Raw genomic sequence first — 19,513 nt, 5'->3', positions numbered from 1 at the left:
AAGTTATTTTAATGCATGCCATAAATGCTTTGGCCTATGAAGGAAGTCACGTGCCTATGACGCAAGAAGAAAAAAGAGATAAGCTGAAGAGGAAAGAGGGCATGCAGCTAGCAGAACAGCAGGGACTCTCCGCAGACAAGTCCCATCAGTGGGTCCATCAAAGGCAGAAGAGATGGTTTCTGCAGAGGCAGGGAGAAGAGGATGGGCAGGAACAGACACCCAGGATCAGGACTGGATTTTCAAAAAATGGTACCAGGGTACAAGCATGGCAGGAATTTAAGTTGCAGAAATTGAGTAAGAGTTTGACTCAATTCCACAGAAGGGAGGGGCAGCTGGAGGAAGGCTTTGTTGGGAAATAACCTGGTTTTCCACCCGCCACTAACCAGCTCAAGACTTCTGAGTAAGCCACCGACTTTTCTAAGATCCTTCTGAGCTCTAAAGTGTCGGTCATGAGCTTTCAAACATTCTGTTAGGATGACACAAGGTATTTACAAAAGGCTGAGGCTAGGGTAGCCAGGGTAGTAGTATTTAAAAGCAGCCACCAAACTCCCCTAAATGAATCCTGCAGAGGCAGAATGAAATGGGTTCACAACGTTGGGATTCAGTCTGTTTCTCGCATCAGGCAACGCTAGGTACGGAGCAGGAAGGGGGTCAAGTAGTATCTTGATTAGTATCTCAAGGGCAGAATTACAAGGAAGGCATTCGAGCACTTATTTCCACCAGTGAAGGGTAATAAGGAAAGTGAAGGGGCCAACCAAAGTCACATCCATCTAAGAGTCCTTATTAGGGGCAGCCGCCGCCACCATCGTCCTCACCACCACCACCACCATGACCATCGTCATCATCATCATCGCCATCCAAGAAAAGGAGGACTTAAGGATATTAGCTCCTGTTCACTCTAACAAGAAGCATTTCTAATCTACAGGTCAACTTCATGTATTCAATGACTAAATATTTATTCTGCATCATATCTCTCCTAGATAAGTAATTTTTCACTGAAGAACTTAGGACAACTCTCTCTAAATCCAAACTGAAAATGCTGATATGTTAGGAGGTCACCCCTTTATCCCACGTCCATCTGACGTAAGATAAAACGTCCAAGGCTTAATGGAAAGTACAGTGTAGCACTGGGGAGGAGAGGGCTATCAGACATGGATTTGAATTCTAGCACTTTCTATTCGCTTTACAGTCTTACCTACATTATGGAGCCCTCCATTTTTTATTTACTTCTGGGTAAAATTCATTTTATGGTTTGTTTCAGGGGATGAAATTCAATTAGAGAATATGATATACAGGAAATACCAACAAATGTCCTCCCCCATCCTTCAACTTCTCCAGATTAACAGCAAAAAAAAAAAAAAAAAAAAAAGCTTTCACGGAGGAAAACTTTAAAAGACATAACATCCGTATCTAAAACCTTTCCTACAGTGAACACCTGACAGAGGAGAAAATAAAATTTCCCTCCTAAATCCCTAAGATTCAAAAAACTGTTTTTAAAAAAACTAGAAAACGATTTAACTAGGACACCTGGGTGGCTCAGTAGGTTCAAGTTCCTGCCTTAGGCTCAGGTCATGATCCCAGGCTCCTGGGACTGAGCCCCACATTGGAGTGTCTGCTCAGAAAGGAGCCTGCTTCTCCCTCTCCCCCCCACTACTCATTCTCTCCCTCACAGATATAATCTTAAAAAAAAAAAAGAAAGAAAGAAAGAAAATGATTTAACCAAAATGACAATGACTTTACCTTCACCTAACAGCAAAACTCAGTGTCCAGGAGGAAAAACACAAACCACTTGGGCAGAGAGCCCTGAATTAAAGGCCTGAAAGGGTCAGTGATCCCAGGATTCACCAAACCCAACTTCCTTTTTGCTTTTTTTAAGAAGCCAGGATGACAGGTCTCCATGATGGTAATTTCAAAAATTCTGTGACCAGGTAGGTGACAATAATAATACTTCCTGAATAATACACATTTTACTCTTGGCATGGGGTGGTAGGGATATTGGCCAAGTGTAAACCATGTGTCTTCCCAATTTTAAATATCAAGATTGGTTTATGTCGATCTTTGTACCAATGACTAAAACCCTCCTTTCAAATGCAGACAAGTACATCTTGTTCAGGACCCAACAAACTTCCTACTTCAAGGAATCTGAATGCATTGTGTCTACTTCGCAGGTCATCCAGTGTTGCCCAGATCTCAACCTTATCAAAACAGTAAACTTTTCTCTGATGCTTTCACTTTTTTTGGCCCCATTTTAAAAGCAGTTCAATACGGAGGCTGGGGTTGTCTTCATCGACTCAGTTTGAACTTCCGAAACTAGGCAACATATTCGAGGTATCATGGCTACACCTGGCGTGTTTTCCTAGACCACATACTTCTACGTTCTACCAACGTTCTACCAACTTCTGTCCAAGACCTGTTTGATGACCTCTTGGACAAGTATGTGAATAGCTAGAGACATAGAGGGAAAGCTGGTTTGCTCACCACTTTATGGTGACTGGGCCTTACAAAGTCATGCGGAATACATGAGACAGTGTCCTAGGTGTTTGATGATTTCACTTGATCCCTACAACAACCCAATAGAGTAACCCCCATTTTACAGATTTTTGAGGGTTGAGGCACAGATAAGTTAAGCAATTTACCCAAGGCCTCACAGCTAGTAAACAACCCAGTGAAGTCCAACTCTACCATACCCAACCCTCCAAATCAGGCTTTTCTAAATATCATACCCTTCACACCCTGTACAAGCAATGGCCGAAATATATTTCAAAGAGAAGTTTAAGCAACAAACCAGTGAAATCCAGTCCCTTTGAAAATATGAAGAAAAATAATTCAAAAAAAGTTCATAAAATGTCTAAGTGATAAGGAGGAAATACTGTGCAAATGCTTTGCCTTCCCCACTAAATGCCGTTTTCTATATTATCTTGAAATGTTTTCTTATGGCCTGGGCCCCTGGTGTGCATGCAGATGGTTTCTATTTCTAAATCTCCAAAGCTTTCAGGAATTTATTCCCAGACTCTGAAACCTGCTCAGTTGCAACCTCCCCTCACCAACAGCCTTAGCTAGTCAAAAAACTCTCTGCTTTCCTGTTTTTGTTCAAAAAAATCTGCCGCCTTTAGAAAGCCTGATTTTTTAGGTTATTTAAATCCTCAGGTTGCGGAAGAAGGAAAATCCACCACAGGACTCTCTCTGCATCCGTGTCAGCCGATTTCTGACTTCCAGGGGGGGACAAGAGAAAGCTGTTTAATCAGTGTTGCTAAGGCTTGTGCCTTTATTTTTTATTTATTTATTTATTTTTAAAGATTTTTATTTATTTATTTGACAGACAGAGATCACAAGTAGGTAGAGAGGCAGGCAGAGAGAGAGAGAGAGAGAGAGAGAGAGGAGGAAGCAGGCTCCCTGCTGAGCAGAGAGCCCGATGCGGGACTCGATCCCAGGATCCTGAGATCATGACCCGAGCTGGAGGCAGAGGCTTAACCCACTGAGCCACCCAGGCGCCCAGGCTTGTGCCTTTAAAACTGCAATTTAACTATATCCTGGTAAGAACTGGATTCCATATGGTCATCTACTTTCCATGTGGTTCACTGGACACTTACCTAGATGTCTGTCTTAATAGTGACGGAGGGAACAGCATTCAACAGAAATCTTCCTTTGGCAGGCTGGGAGCATCTGTGGCTCTAGGACTACCCCCGTATTTTCCAGTAAGAATGTAAATGCCATCTCTCAAGTTACGTAAGCAGCCATGGGAAATTCAATGAGGGTGGCTACCCTGGTTTCATTCAATCCACTTTTGGGCAAATTCCCATACAGTGTCTCATTAAATTTCAAATATGTACATGTATGAGAACAGTAGCTAGTAATTATGGTATTTGAGCATCTTTGAAACTGAAATATCTGATTTCCAACTGAATACACTGAAACCCACAGGTCCTGACTAATCAGCATGGGACAAAAAAACAGCTCAACATACAGAAAAGAGTTAGTGATGACAATCACACAACCATTGAAAATGAAGAGTAAGAAGTCAAGTAAGAAGTCAAGAAGCCTCTGAGAGCTAGCCATTGTGCTTAGGCACATTTTAGCTCTGTGTGTGGTCCTTATTACGCGAGAAAATAAGAATTATTACCCCAACGGTACAACCAAAGTTAAGTTAAATTCAGAGAGGCTTGAAGTCATTTGCCCACAGTGGTTTAGTCACTGTCTTTAAGTGCTTTCAAACCAGCTCCTTTCCACTGTGCCTTAGGGTACCAATCCCAGATGTACCTTCTCAAAACACACTGAGTACTTTATCTTTGGGGGAAAAAAAAAAATTCTGGGATCATCACAACTCAAAGCTGTTTCCTGACTATTTATCTACCATAATTAAGCCAAAGAATAAAGTTCATGTTGCACTGGGTTATCTGAAGTCTTAAGACACTAGAATAAATGGAAAGGATTGGGTGGGCTGAGAAAACTTGATGGAAGCCTAGATGCTGTGGCACCCACTTCCCAGAGAACAGCTTGCCTACGTCCTCCAATTTCCCTCAGCCGCAACTTGGCTTCCAGTTCACCAGCTAACATGGTCATTGAGATGTCAACCTTTGATAAAGAAGATGTAAAATGAGTAGGTATAATTCCATGTAAACTACAGGCCTACGCACATCAGAGTATTTCTTTCAATAGAACCAGACACCAAAAGCAATGGCTTCTGACACGGTAGTTGGCAAAAAGGCCTTTTCCAGATTTTTTTTTTTTTTTTAAACAAAATTTTAAAAGAGGTCAGAAAAATAAGACAGAACAATTTCATAAGTCCTTTATTTTGTAACCATTGTTTATTACAGCTTTTCAAGTTCAGTGGCGTTTCACCTGAGTTTTTAAGCCTGTAAATGAACATCTTAATTTAAGATGTTCGAGGCAACCCGTATGTTTTACACTGCTAGAAACTGGAAATGAGCTTCTTAGGACACTTGCTACCTAGGCTCCCACATTGACATACGTGTTTAGAAAGACCAAAAATTGATTATTTTCCAAAGACCAGTATGAAGCACTATAAAGTACCCAAAACCATATAAAATTCTACACCAACTAGTTTAGCTTATCATTAATAAGATTTTATTTTACCACATGTGTATGTATATATAATGTGTATATATGAGCATGTATATAATGCATACACCCATGTGCACTTATGTGGCACCTTAAAAAATGTTTGGATTTTTTAAGTTTTTACAAAACTACTGTGTATAACACGCAGACATCCATTTTTACAGCATTTCACAGTGACCCAATCTCCCCCAAACCGAAGCTTTCCACACTTTGCTTATCTGACCACGGAATAAAAATGGTTTTTAAATTGTTCTTAATGTGAATTTGTTTAAAAAAACACACACACACACACACACAAAACTAAAGAGGCAGAAGACATCACATCTTCGACTATAGTATTATGTGTTCTGGTAAATCCAGTGAAATTGTAAAGATGCCTCCAATGACAGAGAGCCACAGCCCTTGGCCACAGCCCTTCCATTGGACATTCAAATTAGGGTGGTCCAGCAGGAGAGAAGATTCTCTTCTGTTCGCCATAATGAAAGCATGAGCACCAGTTAAAGACAAAAATGCCACTGCCCATATGCTTCTTGTTGGCACATTTTGTCAAAAGGCCCATTAGCTCCCTTGCTCCACCTGCTAAGGACGGCCAAAAAACTAACGAGATAAAAGAATAAGGTAACTGATGTTTTTTCCAAGTTCAGTTTAAAAATCAACTTGCTTAAAAACCTACGACTCTCTGAATTTGGAACATATTAGCATATATTTGCTATCCAAATCCATCTATATTCCAACTCACTTCTCCCTCAAAAACATAATCTAAAGGGGAAAGAAAAAGAAAAAAAACTGCAGATACCCCCCTAAACCGTAATAAGCCACCCAATACGAAGGAACAGAGCGGGCACCAGCCAGCTATCCTACCAAATATAGGTTCTGATATATTAAATGTGATCAATATCAATATCCCCTTATTAAAAGGAACAAAAGAGATGACTTCCATTTGCCTGCTCGATGTCGTCCCACCAGGATGTACGGAGAATACTTAAACAGAAAATTCTAAACGGGCCATTGCAAAAATACCGTATTTAGCTATTTTATATCCGTAAGTCACCTTCTGGATAGTAGACTAAAGTAGCCCCCAAAACCCAAAAGAAATCTAAATGCGCATAATCTGGATAATACACCATTTTTTTTTAAAGAAAATTGACCATCAAAGGTATATATATCATGGCTTCTTTTAGATAGTACAGAAAAGAAAAAAAAAGGAAATAAAGAAAAAAAGAAAGAGAAGCATTATGAATTCCATCAACCATCTTCACCCCATCAGCCCTAGTTGCCTTCTTCCTCCTTTCTCCCCTACCAATGATTTTCACCTCCATGGGGCTGGCCTTTTGGGATCCCTAGTGAAACAATGAGGCAAGAATCAAGAAGAAAAACAGGGTTAGGATTCTGACAAGGTAACCATTTTCTCTGTTCTGGGTTTTGTAGGCCATCTTGTTCCTATAAACGCCAAAATGTCTTAATTTCTCCCAAGCAGTGACACTAGGGGCAGACAGCCACTGTCAGTTTTGAAACCAATGTCCCTTAATCAAAGGATCAGCAGCAAAAAAAATCTGTCAAATGGTTAATTGATGCAAATCGAGGGCCACCATCACTGCAGTGCAATAAGCTACAGAAAAAAAAAAAAAAAAAAAAAAAGGACAATGAAGAGTACTAGGAAGGAAAGTTAACAGGGTTCGGTCACAAAAATATTTAAGCCACAGTGTGCTCTCATCACCAAGGACCATCTTATTTTTCGTCAACTGAAATCACTAAGAAAGCAAAAGACGCAAGGTGACCTGGAAAAGAAGACACACACACAGAGGGGGGGAAAACTGTCATTTGTGTCCAAGGATTTCACGCAACATTTAGGGCAACCGCCTTTGTTCCTCGGCTTCAGAAGGGAGTGGGTGGGTGGGTGATGGAGAGATCAGACGCGGCTGCCGGGGCCCTCCACACCCTGCTCTCCGGCGCATGCGCGAGGCCAAGACAAAGGAATAGGTAATTACAGTCCCGATTCATTCATTTTGCCCGCAGTACTGAGATCGGTTATCCCTGGCTGTAATCCCGGGGAGGGGAATCCACACCCCTACAGCCCAACGACCCCCTCGACGCTAACCTGTTCGGTTTTAACCCCCCGTACATGTGCTCGCGGCCTCGCGGGAGACCGAGGTGTGTCAACCCCGCTCAAGGTCCTAAAAAAATGCACCCGCGCGCGCGGGGCTGACTCCGGCCGGGTGAACACTACACCGGCCGAGGCTGTCCGCGGAGCTCGTTTCGCGGCGGAAATGTCTCTGGGGACGCCGATAAGGAGCCCGGCCGAGCGTTCGATGAATATTCATGAAAAGAATGCGGTTAGTAGCCGCGCGTGGCGTGTGCGAACGGATCCAGGGATTCGCCGCTTTTCTTTTTCGGGGGCGGGAGGCTGGAGGGAGGGCGTGGGGCGGGAGGCAGGCACCGGGCGTCGGGTTTCAGCGTTAGCGCTTTCGGCAAAACCTGCTAAACCCCAAACCTTCGCTCGCAGCGGGGCTGCGCCGTGGGGGCCGGCGCGCTGTCAGGTTCAAGCTCACACCCTCCCCGCCGGGGCCGCGAGGGGGGAGACGCCCAGCGCATCTCGGAACCCAAACCTCCGTAAAAATGAAGTGCTCAGACACAGCCCACAGGTTAGTGGGAAAGCAGGGCGGCCACGTCCGAGGCTGCGGCTCGGCTCCGCTCCGATGTGCTCCGGGAGGCACGTCGTCGTGGGAACCTCGCGCTCCGTGGCCACCGCAGGCCGAGAGACAGGAGTCCCCCGGGTCAAGGAACCCCATTTGTGACACCAAAGAGGCACCTCCCTCCTCCGGATCACACCAGATCCCCGTATTCTCTCTCCCCCTTACTCCCGCCCCACCCCACCCCCACCCTCCATCTCAGGCAGCTGCGCCCCGCGCACCGAAGCGCTTTCTTTCGGGCTGTGAATGGTTCCGATGACAGATACGCTCCCTTCGGCCGCACACAACCGTCTTTTCGGGACTCAGTGCGTTTAAAGGGGTTCGCATTCGCCAATTTCCTCCTTAACGAGCAGCTTCCCTCCCGTTACCCACCCCCCAACTCCGTTTAGCAGACTCGCCACCCCCACACCCTTCCCACCCTGCAAGAGGCTGAAGCCACCCACCTCGGGGGGCCCCCATCCCCCCGAATCCCCGAAGTGCGGCAGGAGCCTTGCGGAGGGTCCCCACGGTGGGCGCCGTCTAATCGGGCCCGCAGCGCCCCACGCCCCCGGCCGCGGCGCGGAGAGAACAAAGGGCCTCGAGGTGGGGCGGCGGCGCACGGAGCCCCCGGGCTCCCGGCACCTCGGGTCCGCGGGGGCGGCGGGGCCTCCGGGGCGCGCCTCCTTACCGGCTCTGGGTGCCTGTGCCGCCCCTGAGTGAGCGCGGTGGCGCCGAGGGGCCCGGGTCGCAGGCGTCGTCCGGCGGGTGCCTGGCCGCAGGCGGAGGCTCTCTCCCCGGCTCGACGGCGGAGCCCGGAGCGAGGAGCGAGTTGGAGCGCTGCCGCCGCCGCCGTCGCCGCTGCCGCTACTGCCGCCGCCGCCGCCGCTGCAGCCTCTGCATTTCTCGCGCTCGCGCTCCCCCTCCCCTTCCTGCCCAGCGCCCTCCCCCGGCGCGTCCGCCCGCCCAGCCTCCCTCCTCCCGCGTACCCCGCCCGCCTCCCTCCCCTCCCCTCCCCTTCCCTCCTCTCCCCTCCACCTCGGGCCCCGCCCGCCTCCCTTCAACTGCCCTCCATCCCGCTCCCCTCCTTACGTCCCGGAGGTCCCCCTTTCCCCTTCCCCTCCCCTCCGTCCCCCGTCCCTCCTGCCGGTTCATCTGCCCTCCAGGAGGGCTTCCCACGCCCTCCCCAGCTCCCTCCCCTCCCTCACCTCCTGTCCTGTCCTTTCCCGCGGCCCCCCACCCACCCACCCAGCCCTGCGCCGCCTCCCCTCCCCCGCCGCGCCAGGGCTGTATGTGGGCACTTGTCTCTTCTCTTTCTCTCCATCTCAACCCCCTTTGGAATGGTTTGATAGGAAGTGCTCCGTCTCGCTCAGTCTTAAGGGGCTGCCTCGAGGTGATGAATGACGCCCCCTGCCACCTGCTACCCTTCGCAGCACCCTAATCCCGCTCGCGCGCGACGTCCGCCTGAGATTGCGATACCTGGACGGGCGGTGAGGGTGAGGGTGACCTGGTGGCTCCCCTCAGCCCATCGAGGCAGACGTCCTCGGGGTTGAGGGTGGCGGCTAACGGCAGGCAAGCCCGGGCGGCGCCCCGGCGGACCAGACGAGCTGGGCAGGCGGCGCCTTCGCACGCTGGGCTGAGAGCCTGGAGGTCTGCGGCTGGGGACTAGCGCGACCGCCGAGGTCCACCCTAGTGGGGCGGGCGGCGTGCCCCTGCAAGAATGCTCTCGGGACTTGGCGAGAAAGGAGAAGGGACAAGAGCCCGAGGAAAGGAACCGTCGGTGTTCTATGTCTGTGCTTTAAAAGGGGCAACCAATTCCCGGGAAGACTGGGATAGTGGAGGCAACCCTTCCCGGGCCGCCTAGAAGCGCACAGGTCAAAGCCGTGGCCAACCACCTACGACGTGCCGGGTGGCTTCAAACACTGCCACTTTAACACCGGGACATAAAATAACCGTCAGGGTGGCGTTGCATGCCCACCTTGCTTATCTATTGGCAAGAAGCAAATGCGAAAAATAACACGACAACGCTTACCACCGCAGCTGTTTCATTAGACAAAAGCCAATTTTACCTTCCCGCAACCATCTGAACCTTTGGAACTTTTATTTGCGGCATTTTGGCGCCCTCTGGCTGTGCTTGGATTGCTTTCCTGTTTGCCAGCACCCCAGCAAAGAAAGCGGTGGAGTTGCAAGTCCTCCTTCAAGGTGGATCGAGCCCCAGACCTGTGCGTGGATTTGGGGGTAAGGTTCTCCTCCAGAATCAAGAAGACAAAATGCCACCATATTTAAAAGGCAAATTTGGCACTTGCCAAAGGCAAGTGCGTCCGCATTCCACTGAGGAAAGGTAAGTCCATTTTCAATTAACGGGAAAAAACTTAACAGAACTTAACTATATTTTAAATTTAGTGTCAACCCAATACTTCAACTTTGCTAGAAATTATGCAGGGGAAACACTAGACTACGGCACTGAATGGATATTTACAGTTCATATATGACCACAGCAAATTAAACACGTGTAAGCTGGAAATGTTCACTTCTTAACCAAAAGTGGATTTTAAAAAATGGTGATTTTGTTTCTATGTAGGTTTTTTCCCCCAATTTTTTCCTTTCCTTTCCTTTCCTTTTTTTTTTTTTTTTTTTTTTTGCCACTTAAATGAAATAGCAAAGAAGTAAATATAGTACAAGAGCAGGGAAGAAAATTTCAACTAGGGTTGCCTCCAAAGCATTTTATATATTTGAACATTTACGCTCAATAATTTCATATGTTCGATATATGTCCCTCATTGTAGAACAGCATTTGTGAGGCTATATATTGGTTTTCTCAACCTCCTATTTGGGGCCAGTAATTTTTTATTTTGGAGGGGGTGGGGGGGGTTGGGAGGGAACTGTCCTGGCTCTGTTGGATGCTTGCCTCACTGCTGGCCTCTAACCACTAGTTACCAGTAGTGAGTATACATGCATGCGACACATACCATCACCACCACCACTAGCGTGACACGAGCTGGGACAGCCAAAAATGTCTCCAGATATTGCCACATGTCCCCTGGGAGGCAAAAATCACTGCAGTTTGAAAACTGCTGGGCTGTAAAATTTTAGGTCATCCCAAGCAGGCCTCTAAGTTCTTACTTTACCAAACCAAAGTTCTTACTTTACCAAATTTTATTAAAGCTCAAGACATTTACTGAATGTATTTGTTAGGACATCTGAATGGTCATTTCATTAATATTCAGTTTTTAACTCTGTGATCTTTCAGATAATGTCAGTCATCCACAAACTAATAAAACTGTTGTGTTTGTGTGAGTGGCCTCTGAATGTTATCTTCTATTTTTCCTTAGTCCAATTTTTCAAAAAAAAAAAAAAAAAAGACAATACAGAAAGAAATGTTTGTTACCTTCAGTGCTTCTGGTCAAATGTTCCTGATGGAGAAAACAAGCCTTTCAAAGGAGTGATTGGAAAACAGATCACAGGTTACTATAGAAATGGAAGGCAGAAGCTTACTCCAGTGAGACTGTGTCTTGTCAATTTTATCTACCATCAGATCTAGTTGTCCTTTTAAAGGATTTTTTAAAGGAATTCTTCTTTAATGAAACAATGATGTAATTGGTTGATAGGGCTATTTATTAATCCCAGAATTTGTACTCATGTATCACATGGTGACCGAAATGTTTCATCTCAATCCATTACTACATAAAATCCAATATGGTGATGTTTTTAGTCTGATTTTTAGTCATTTTTCTAACATCTTACATTATTAAGGTGCATGCTCTTGAAAAATTTTATAAACACACACCTAGGGAATTCATGAATAAGCATTTGAAGCTCTGGAGTTTAAAAGAAGTTGTTAACATTAACCATTGTGGACATCACTAGCTGCTTACATCCTAAACTAACGACTTGGATGGATAAGTTCAAGGTGCAATTTATGACAAATTTAATTACCTGTTTGACATGACACTCATGAAAATAAAAACTGCTTTACTCTCCCAATGGAATGGATATATTTTTAATAAACAAACCTGTACTTTCTGGGTTGTAAAATGAATTCTATTGTCATTTTCAATTGCCTGAATGATTTGCTTCGGTGAAAGATAAGGTGCATTATGAAACTACTCATCCGAAAGAGGAGGTATCCAGTGACTACTGATTTTTCCTGAAAGATTTGCCTAAGAATTGCTTGCAATATAATGGATACATTGTCACCTAAATTACTAGTCAGTTTCCAAGAATTTTAGTGGGTCTTCAGCTTTCCAAATTGTTATCCAGTGTGCAGGAGAGTAGGAAGTAGACCTCATCTCCCCTCCAGACCTCGCCCGCCGCTCCTGGACCTCTCACATCAGCCACCCAGGCCTGGCATCTTCCTCACTTCCCCTTCCTTTTCTCCTAAATAGTAAAAAGAATTAAGACCCCAAATAAAAGATATGAACCAACATGAGTGAAACAAAAGCATGGTGACATGCTATCATTTGTGTTACCCCGGCTGCATTTGCTTGACGTCTTTCTGGCTAGCTCCTGTTCAAGGCCACTGTGGTCACCCAAGCCCTCCGAGACCCCCACAGAGGATTTGATCAGTTCAGCTCTGTGCCTAAGGACTGGGTGGATAACGGAATCTCTGTAAATGCTCAAAGACCTGACCTTCAAACTGCAAGCTTTATAAAGGCCAGACAGCCAAAGTGACATACAAAATTGTACAGCTTTGGTTCCCCCTGAAATATATTTATGATTTTTAATCAAAGGAAAATATTGGAATCTGTAAATGCATTTCATCTTTCTCTCGTCCTACCCTCCAACCCTCCCATGATCACAACCTCACCATTCACATACCCAAGTGAAAGGCCTTCCTTTGTGTCCATCAGTGGTTCTCCAGCAGATGCCCTTTTGCTCCCCAGAGCACAGCTGGCAATATCTAGAGGCATTTGGGAGAAGAAGGTGCAAGGGGGTTAAGTGCTCCTGGCATCTAATGGGTAAAAATCAGCATTGCTGCTAAGCATCCTACGGTACCCCCAGAACAGCCCCAGAACCCGCAATTACCCAGTCTAAAATGCCCATAATGACAAGGTTGGAAAACCCTGGTTAAAAAGAGCATGAAGTTGGAAAAGACTTGATTTGTTTTAAGAGCACATTCCGCACGGGGGCCCGCCCCTTGCTGTGGGTCAGGGTGTCTAGCCGGCAGTGGGGTGTAGACGAACGCGGTGCAGAGATATTCCTCTTAGCAGGGGCCCACCATGCACCCTGAGCCCTTCCCTGATGACCTTCCTTGACTGGAACACAAATCAGAGCAGTCGCTTCAAGAGCAGTGCTGAAAATTAACCTCCGGGATTTTGAATTCCAGTCTCTGTCCCTACACGCTGAGGAACTGGAAGAACACGACTTCACCTGGCTTCCCACTTTCAGCCTCCCCTTCCAGTCCTGTAAAACGTTAGCTCGGAAACCCGAGCAAGCATGTCTTTACTACAAAGCATCAGACTCGAACTGGAAGGAGCAAGCTGGCTTTGGCCCTCTGTCAAAAGGCATATTTAAAAAAAAAAAAAAAAAAATCTAAAAAACAAAAACAAAACCTCATACTCCCATTCCCAACTCCCTTCTCCCTTTTGAAAACTGTGATTTCTGCCCCCTCCCCCCCTGCCATCCCATGGGCCCCCAGATACTTTTCTATTCACCTGCATTTTCTATTCAGGAAATACATCAAATCAATGATAAAGGGTGTTTGCTTGACTCACATACAAGGGCTTTTTCTAGACGGTGCCCACCTGTTTCTACAGACATAGGGCAGGGTATGAAAGCAGAGGGACCTCAGTCTTAGGAAAACAGTCCTTAATTCTTTGGCTGCCCTTCCCCCATAATCGCCTGTTAAAACCTTCAAAGAACAAGTTAGTTTTAAATAGCGTAAAGAATGTTGTAGAACAATTACTCACATGGCTCTACTTTTGAATAAGTGAGACAGAAGAGATTCTAGTATTAAATAGCATGAGCCTGAGGTCTAACCCGTTCCTTGTTACTACCTGCCTCTACTCTCAGATCAGCTCCTACTGGCAATTAAAATAGTTTTACTTCAACTCGGATGCAAGGAACGGTGCCGAAAATAAATTGCTAAGTGCAAAAGCAAGTTGCCAAACAGAATGCAGAGGATGCATATTTTTGGTTATAAATTAATTAAAAGATCCTGTCTTGCCTTCTTCTCCAAGTGCAAATATTGTCCAAATTCCAATATATTTAGCCAACTCTGCTTTTTGGATAGACTCCCTAAAATCCTCAGATAGATGCCATGACCCCCTTGTGTCTGGAGCACAGCAATCTCCGACCCAGATAAGGTCATCTCAATGTCAGAATGATTTCTGAGCTAGGGTACTTGACACAAAGCATCATGGCCCCTGTCTTAAAGCATCAGTGTTACCAAAGGACTTGGAACAGAAAAGAAAAACAGTTTCATTGTAATTAAAATATTCATTTGATCAAAATCAAGCACAAAGAAAGATGTCAAAAACTTCTCAAGTACTAAAGCAAGTTGCTGAGCAGTACGGGAGGTATTGTGCCATTGCACTGTTACTGAATATGTGGGAAAATTCTGTGGGATCTTTGCCCCAACAGTTACCAGCATCCCGCACTGAGAGCTGGTGTCATTTCAGAAGTGGGTGCAGGGTTGCTCAGCTTTCTAACATGTTACACACTTGTGTGTTAAACGAGTACTTTTGCAGTGACCACTTATTATTGTGGACTCAGAGTATATAATTTGGTGTGTTGCTCGGGAGACCTGTGCTGCGCCAAGAAACCAGCACTCGGGGATTGCCTTCTCAGCAGCATTCCTGCTCTGTGTTTTTTTTTCACACCATACTTCTCCTCCTTGTATCTTTCTGCTTCCTCACCTTTAAATGAGTGCTTTGATTTCGATGAAGAATGTGGCCTGACTCTCCCCCCTTTCGGCTGGGAGACCCGGTCTCTAGGAAACCCTGCCCCAGTCTACCCCGCTTCCAAAAAGCACCCCTCCCCAGCTTTTGAGGTGATTGCAGGGACAAGATGTTAGCCTAGCGTTTGCCCTTACTATATATGAACTTACTTGTGGCGTTGATGGTCCCATAATCATACCCAACACCCTGTTTTCTGTACGTCTGTGTATCTGAGTGATCTTCTATTACGTAAATAGCATTGCTGCTGGTTCGAAATCACTTAAGCCTCGTATCTTCTACGAAGGCCAGTTACCCTCCTCTTTGTTTTTTACTCCTGACAGTGCTGCTGGGACAACTCTAAATACACACTTCTCATCTTTTGAAATATTTTCTCGGTTTTAAGTTTCTAGAAAGCGAACCCATCCATCATGCTATGCTGATTTTTATGGTTCTGTCCTCCAGGAAAATTAAACAAACATCATGGCACCCAGAAGAAATAAAGGGAATTCATTTCTCCAGAGATCCAGCCCCAATACAGTTTACAACTTTTCACAGGTGCAAGATATTTTTAAGTTGCCTGTATTTAATTAGGGACAGGATGAGACTTTTTTTTTTTTTCAATGTTGATTCACTGAATGGGTTTCATCTGATGTAACAGTCTGTCTCCTATGAAAGCGTTATTTTCGGTTCTGTTGATAAAAGTCCTCTAGTCATCCCTTTGATGACTTTTCAGTGGGAAGATTGACTTTATTCTTACAGACCAGTTCTTTTTGACCTCTGTTGAACTTGGCTGAAACAGGTATAGGAGACGTGGCAGACCAGCTTGATCTTTAGGTATGAATGGTTCCAAGACCTAACTGCCTCTGCTTTCTGGCTTTATGAGTTTGAGCACAGATCTTCATCTTTTTTAGTCTCAGTCTTTTCATCTGGAAAATGGACATATTTCCAACTTCACTGGGTTAGTCTGAGGATTATACAAGAAAATTTATTTAAATCCCGCAGCCACTTCATGAAACACACCCAGAAAAATGTGTCCTAAAGAAGCTGATGTTACAAGACCACCAACGGAGTCATTAAGGAAGGAGTAAACTAAGGCGTCAGTTAGGGAGAGCGGGAGAGCACGGGTGTCTGTAGGGGAAGCCCATAGCACATGGTGTCTCTCTATGTTTGCACAAGAAATTGAGCTCTAAGCTTCCTGGCAGCCAAGAAAAGGAAGTCAAAATAGTATGGACTAACTGTCATCTAAAAAGGAAATGATTGCAATGTATGGAGAGGGACAAATCTTCCAAGCAATCGGCTTGCAGAGGAACACATCGATGTAGCCCTTTATGTAAAGGATAGTGAATTACTTAAAGGACAATTTTTCAATAATGATTTTTCACAGGAGACAGAAATTTTCTCACAAGGCCATCTAGGACATCAAACTCCATGAGCCATCATATCACAATTCTGAAAATGAAAATTCTGGATTTTATCATACATCTTTTAATTCTGAGTTCTGGGGGTGCCTGAGTGGCTCAGTCCGTTAAGTGTCTGACTCTTGATTTCAGCTCAGGCCATGATCTTGGGGTGGGATCGAGCCCCCGGTTAGACTCTGCCCTGGGTGTGGAGTCGCCTGCGGTTTTTTACCTCTGCCTGTCTCCCCCACAAAGAGAGAGGGGGCGCACGCCGGCTGTGCGCGCGGGCGTGCGCCCCCTCTCAAAAAAAAAAAAAGTAATTCTGGAAATATAATAATTATATAGTATTTTTTAATCAATTTATTTATTTTTTAGGAGGAGAGAGAGAGCATGTGGGGGTGGGGACAGGGAGACGGAGACACAGAATCCTAATCAGATTCCTTACTGCACCTGGAGCGCAATATTGGGCTCAGTCCCAAGACCCTGAAATCAAACCCAAGCCGAAAAATCAGACGCTTAACTGAGCTAACCAGGCACCCCTGAACCACACCCACCCCTCTCCCAGACTCTGCAGCAGCCTCTCCCTTTGAGTCTCAAGCAAAGGTTTCCAACCTGGGGAGCCCAGGGGTCCTAGGGGACTTGGAGATGGCCATGAAGGAGCTCTTCGTCCCTCTCTTTAGTTTCTTCTATGTTTTGGTGTGAACTTGAAGCGAATGCTGCAGCGCCAGATGGACTTCTCTAGGGATATATCGACAGAAGAGTAAGAGTAAGACGAAATATTTATATTCTAAGGTTTCACCTTTTTTCAGCATTTGTATTTTGGCCCAGCCAAGGGCTCTTCCATTTCTGCCCGCAGGGGCGCTATGGGAGCCTGGCAGTCGGCCACCCACCAGCCCCTCCTTACACCTCCCGTCCCCCACCCCCTCCCCCACTCCCTCCATCTTTTGGGCAGCTACTTAAAATCTGCTCCAGGCCTGCGAATTGCCAGCTGGAAGCTGCAGAGGCCAGAAGCACTGGGATGGAAGGGGCCACGGGGAAGAGTTTTGAGAGCGGGGCTTCCGCATCCACCAGCTGGATGGACTCTCCGCTTCCTTAAGTGGCTCCAGGGAAACCCCAGGAGGAGATCTGGGAAGGAAGGTGCTAAGCTTGATGTCCCTGCCCGGGGGTGAGGCAGGCTCAGATCCCCGGGGAGGGCAGAGAAGCAGAGAACACAACCGTTCTCCAAGGGCTGAGAAAAATAGGATTGACCTAAGCACATGTAACTACTGCTATACGATCTTTAAAATATGACTGCTTGCATAGATCTCTATTTTATGCCATATTTCTTCAAGTTGTTATTAACTGATCATGTCAAAAGTACAGAAACTTTTTTAAGAGGAATTAAAAACCAAGTTTAAACACAGAGTCCCTGCCCTCGGAAATATACAGTATAATGGAGAAGCTTACAGTCTAGGGCAGGAGTTTATAAACTTCTTCCCAAAAAGGCCAAGCAGTGACTATTTGGGGTTTTGCAAGCCATGAGATTTCTGTTGCCACTGCTGAACCCTGCCACGTTGGTGGGAAAGCAGCCACAGACAATCTGAAAACAAATGGACATGGCTGTGTTCCAGTAAAGCTTTATTTATAAAACCTATGGCAGGTCAGTTTTGACACAGGGGCTACAATTTGCCTACCCCTGCAAAATTCACCCCTAGACTGTAATAAAGAAAATTTAAAGTTTCCTTTCACAAATTTAGATTTTTCATATGCCTTCTTTCATTTTTTAAAATTTTATTTAATTAATTTCATTTAATTTTAATTTTTAAATTTTATTTATTTGCCTTAAAATATTATTCTGGAGCAACGAATAAATGCAAGCAAAAAAAAGGAGCTTTGCAATTTTTTTAACATGCTACATGCAGAACGTCATATGAATGGTCTATATTCTCAAGTCATTTTCTTTTCACTATGATAAACTCTACATTCTTCAAAGTCTCTAAATCCATTCAGATGTTTTTTCATAGACCCAGAATATTTATGACTGACACATAAGGTGATGAAGATTTGCATTCAATCCTGATTTCCTTTAAAAGGGGCTTACACTCACTTCTGAGGCTTATTGTATTTTAATCTCATTAACTTCACATTTACTGTCCCAGTAATTGAAATATAGCTTGACATATTTGCCAGTCTAGTCTGGAATTACCCCTTTGTGGAGAAGCAAAATGAGGGAAAAGGAAGCAAATGAAGTCAGTCATCCAGAAAAGAAGGAAAGAAAACACATTCAAATGGAAATAAAATATTAAGCATAATTAACATCACTTAGTGCAGGACATTTTTCGGAAAGTGATGTTTTTAAATATTATACAATAAAAAAACTTTTCCTTCATGATACGGGAGAGCAGATGAACTCCAGTTAAATAAAATAGATGCAAATCCATGTCTGTTTATCTTAGATTTACTCTAGAGATTGAAGTTTTTAATTCTGAGTCTGAGCTTAATTCTTACTCTGTAATTAAATGTTGAGAACTGCTCAGAGGTTTTAGTCTAGCTGAAATCTAAAATGCAGCAATGTGCTGAGATTGTCTTTGTTTTTAATTTATTTTTATTTTTTATTATTAAAGGACGAGAGGAAGAGGGAGGGGCTGAGGGAGAGAGAGACTCTCAAGCAGGCTCCACGCCCAGCGCAGAGCCCCATGCAGGGCTGGATCCCATGACCCCATGAACTGAGCCTAAATCAAGAGTTGGATGCTCAACTAACCGAGCCATCCAGGGGCCCCCAAGATTCTGTCTTTCCAAATCACTGCTCACATTTAGGAGCAGTGGAAGGAGCCAAGGCTCCTTCACTGGAAGGAGCCAAGTTGTCCAAGAACGTACAGCCAATGTCACTTCCCACAACAGTGTGGACATCACTAATAAACCATTGACTGTTCATGGAATTTGTCTCATGGCCAAAACATTATTTAGAGTATTATACTCACATACCACTACCAATTAGATCTCACCCCAAGGCTGCCATATAACTGTCACTTCCAAGAGTGCAGTCCTCCTTTTACAAACTGGGGAGCCGTAAGATTAAAAACCTTCCCGTGAAACAAGCAGGACCCTCTTCGACATAATGGCCTTTCGGCTTATGTTTTAAAAAATCCCAATTGCCCCTAGACTAGGGCAGGGTGGGAGCTGCCATTATTACTATATGAGTTCACAGGCAAATTAAACATATTGATCAACCACCTACTAAACAAACAATTCCTGAGTGCTGAGAATTCAGCAATAAGCAAGGCACACAAACCTCCTGTGGGCATGAGAGATAAAAACAAAACTTTTGAGATGCTTTGTTGTGATGGGAAGCAGAGAAACATAGCTTTAGCCAGAGACGATTTGGGATTAAGGAAAGACTTTTTTAATTGGAAGCCACTGAGCATGTGTACATATTGGAGGACATAGCAAGGGGGGAGGCAGGCTTTGCAAATGTTGGAGAAAGAGGGGTTTATAATAGACACAAAGTCCCTGA

General features: G+C 45.1%; 1 protein-coding gene across 2 annotated transcripts in view; it reads right to left on the bottom strand.

The window, feature by feature from the left end:
• Positions 1–9,346, bottom strand: part of BASP1 (brain abundant membrane attached signal protein 1) — a 55,633-nt gene extending 46,287 nt beyond the window's left edge. The window contains exon 1 of one of the 2 annotated variants that reach the window (XM_059173690.1): positions 9,225–9,346. The gene's annotated coding sequence lies outside the window, so the exon portion shown is untranslated. Of the gene's footprint in view, positions 1–8,436; positions 8,662–9,224 lie in introns of those variants that run through there. The other variant, XM_059173689.1, reaches the window with a different exon arrangement.
• Between the last annotated feature and the right edge of the window lie 10,167 nt (positions 9,347–19,513).

The sequence above is a fragment of the Mustela lutreola genome, chromosome 5 (assembly GCF_030435805.1).
Source record: "Mustela lutreola isolate mMusLut2 chromosome 5, mMusLut2.pri, whole genome shotgun sequence".
Lineage (NCBI taxonomy): Eukaryota > Metazoa > Chordata > Mammalia > Carnivora > Mustelidae > Mustela > Mustela lutreola.
This window is presented reverse-complemented; position numbering and strand designations above follow the sequence as displayed.